This window comes from Carassius gibelio, chromosome B2 (assembly GCF_023724105.1).
Source record: "Carassius gibelio isolate Cgi1373 ecotype wild population from Czech Republic chromosome B2, carGib1.2-hapl.c, whole genome shotgun sequence".
Classification (NCBI taxonomy): Eukaryota; Metazoa; Chordata; class Actinopteri; order Cypriniformes; family Cyprinidae; genus Carassius; species Carassius gibelio.
In genome coordinates, this window is record NC_068397.1 from 5,760,201 (window position 1) to 5,764,055 (window position 3,855).

Genomic DNA, 3,855 nt, shown 5'->3' on the forward strand with positions numbered 1-3,855 from the left:
TGATTGATCTCATTCTTGCATTATTTGCTAATTATTCAAGATTACATAAACTACTGGAAAAACCACTGCAGTACAGTTCTCTAGCACTTGCAAAACTATGACACGGTCGTTTGGAAAATGGCCATGGCCAAGTTTGCCTAAAAGCATGTTTTTTTTAAATGAAAAACTCAGAACTTCTCAAAATCATCCAAGCACATGTGACACATGCAACATAGATTTATTCAACCAAGACAGTACCTCTCACAGGATTTCCTTTGGATTCAGATTTACACATTAAAAAGAAACACTGATATAACACTTAAAAATCACATTTTGTCAAAGTCTACAACGTCATCTCCATTAACGGAAATTTTTTTTTTACAATTATGTGCAAAATAGTCCACTTGATGCAAGCCGAAGAACCCAAGTGCAGTTTACTTAAAACAAAGACATGAAATATAATCCGACTAGACTAGACTAGCATCAAAGCAGTAGAAGAAGAAGGGGGGTGAGTGGGTGAAACCAACATCAACATGGTGGCTTGATATACACAAGACTTAAAGGGATGGTTCACTCTCAGATTAAATTTTGGTATGTTTTAGCTTACCTCAAGGACATCCAAGATGTAGGTTTCTATGTTTCCTCAGTATTTCCCATTTTGATATTTTTAGGTCCAACCGTTCTTGTCTGTGTCTCACGTAATGGATGTCTATGGTCACCACCTCAAAGAGCATGCACAGAGGAGTCAAAATTAAACAATTCCCCATCGTAAGTACACATTGATGACCTAAGACACGAAACGAGCGGTTTGTGTAAGAAAACGAACAGTATTTATATCGTTTTTACCTCTTGTACACAACCACGTCCAATTGATCTGAGGGCACGAGTGCTTTCTGATGTGACGTGATAGTCTGCGCAAGCGTGGAAAGCCCCGGATGTGCTCTCTCGCGCGTGTACATCACTCAATGTTTACACTTACTGTCTATGGTTTACACAGATTTCAGAAGTATTACCTTTCACTGTGAAGATCTAAACATATTTAGACGTACAGGAAATTGCAATGGAAGATGATTTCAATATATCCATAGACAACGTCAAATTTTTTTCACACTCACATTCATTTGAACCAGAATACACAGACCAAGTACTCCGCTGCATCAGCTCGTCTTCAAGCCTCAGAGAGACAGAGATCTCTTCAAAATTGGTGGTGTTTTAGTAGCAAGTGTTGTGAGATGCCAACAGAAGTGGAGAGCATATGTTGTCACGAATGGAACAACAAGACGACAACGAGGACATTGACAGTATCGCATCACACATCAGTACACAATCAGTACATCCGGGGCTTTGCGTGCTTGCACAGAAAGCCAGAGCTCGCGCGCACGTCACATCGGGAAGCACTCGTGCACTCAGATCAGTTGGACGTTGTTGTGTACAAGAGGTAAAAACGATATAAATACTGTTCGTTTTCTTACACAAACCACTCGTTTGGTGTCTTAGGTCATCAATGTGTACTTACGATGGGGAATTGTTTAATTTTGACTCCTCTGTGCATGCTCTTTGATGTGGTGACCATAGACATCCATTATGTGAGTCACAGACAAGAACGGTTGGACCTGAAAAAATCTAAATGGGAAATACTGAGGAAACAAAGAAACCTACATCTTGGATGTCCTTGAGGTAAGCTAAAACATATAAAAATTTAATTTGAGAGTGAACTATCCCTTCAATGAGGTAACAAGGAGGCGGAGCCAATCAGTGCCTATGGCAACACATGAGGGAAACTATAGCAACAAACAGGTTACACAGGGCAAACCCAGGGGAATACATGACTAAACTAACCAATAAGGACATGACGCATACATGGCAGGATAACATGAGCACAAGGGAAGCATGACACCAACAGCATGAATCAAATTACAAAATAAAAGACATGAAAACAAGAACCTAAACCAAAACCCAAAACAGACATTACGTTATGCCACATTAAGATTACACTGAAACCTGAAAATACATCTATAAAAATAGAAGACTTAATATAAGGATTTTGTTTGTCATTTATTACATAGATTTATATCTGCAACAAAATGTGTGTGTGTGTGTAAGCAATGTGTGTGCATGTGTGTGTGTGTGTGTAAGCATGCTTCATGGGTATTAATATAAAAGTTTAACTATTTAATTTGTGTGTGTGAGTGTATTCTCCATCATGGATATGTTTTAGTTTCAGCCATACATTTCAGCTTGACCTACAACATTCATGTCATAAATGCCATAAACGCTTAAATCCCAGTAACCATTGCTTGCAGCTATATTTTCCTCTGACATTTGCTAGTTGGCCATTGACTGTAGTCTTTGCAGCATTTAATTGCAATATTTTGGCCCAGATGCTGGCAACGCCGTAGTCAGCTTTCGTTGCCATAGTTCTTTGAGGTCAGTTTAATGTGTCTGGGCCTTAACTTACATTTCTTTCTGTTCTTCACATAGTGTATCATATGGCTTTAGAAGACTTGTCATAAACACAGTTTTGGGAAGAAACCAGTTACATGTAAAGGAATTAATTACGAAATCAAAGTAACTGTAATCAGTTACAGTTGAGAAAAAAAGTGTAATTTAATTATAGTGTGGCGAGTGGGGCGGGGCCGAGAGGCGTGGGAATGAGGAGTGAGGCCAGGTGTAGTGATTGGAGATGAGCTACACCTGCGCCCCACCGCCAGTATCGAGTCCCACGTAGGAGATGGAAGGATATAAAACTGGAGCGACTATAGTGAAGGACGAGAGAGGACCAGGCCTGGGACATTATTTTATGTGTTTGCTTTTATTTGTGTGCGTCAGTCGCCGTGAGGGGCTGACGCGCTGTTTTGTTTATTTTTGATTATTAAAATGTTTTGATTGTCCGCCGGTTCCCGCCTCCTTCTTACCGATGTATATGGAGATTTAATATCGTTACAGTGGTGCCGAAGCCCGGGAGAAGGAGGGACGCGCTGCTGAAGATCCCTCGCCACTGTGGTGAATCCGCGGTGCCCTCGAGGAGGCGAAGTATGTGCCGCCATGGACGCTCGAGGCGGTGGGCTGGAGCGAGTTGCTGGGGACGGTCGAGCTCGCTGCCGGCCGCCCACGATATGGAGGGGCAGCTGCTGTCCGTGAGGGAGCGGAGGAGTCGGCACCGTTCGCCAGGGACTCCTGCCGCTGCCCAAAATCGGAGGAGCCGTCGCCGTCCACCGGGCGGCGGAGGAGTGTCGTGCCGTCCGTCGAGGGCCGTCCAGTGCCACCGCCGGGCACCGCGGAGGAGATCACCCAGCCGGTGGAGGGCCGAGCATTTTTTATTTTTTTTTCCTCTCTCCCCTCTCTCGTCCCTGTCGCTCCTCCTTCCATCTCCTTTTCTCTCGCCTCGTCTGTCCTACCCCCAGGTTTCCGCAGTTTCCCGTGAGCGGTCCCCCCCGGAGGGAGGGGGGGGGGAAGTAGAGCGCAGTCTCGAGGGTACCCCCCGGCCTGCGAGGGGCGATGGGGGTATGTGGCGAGTGGGGCGGGGCCGAGAGGCGTGGGACGAGGAGTGAGGCCAGGTGTAGTGATTAGAGATGAGCTGCACCTGCGCCCCACCGCCAGTATCGAGTCCCACGTAGGAGATGGAAGGATATAAAACTGGAGCGACTATAGTGAAGGACGAGAGAGGACCAGGCCTGGGACATAGTTTATGTTTTGGTTTTTATTTTGAGCGCACCAGTCGTCCGTGAGGGGCTGGTGTGTTGTTTTGTATTTATTTTGTATTTATTTTGTGATTATTAAAATGTCTTTTGATTGTGCGCCGGTTCCCGCCTCCTTCTTCCCGATGAATAGGAAGTTTTTATCGTTACATATAGTTACTTATGAAAATGTTAAAGG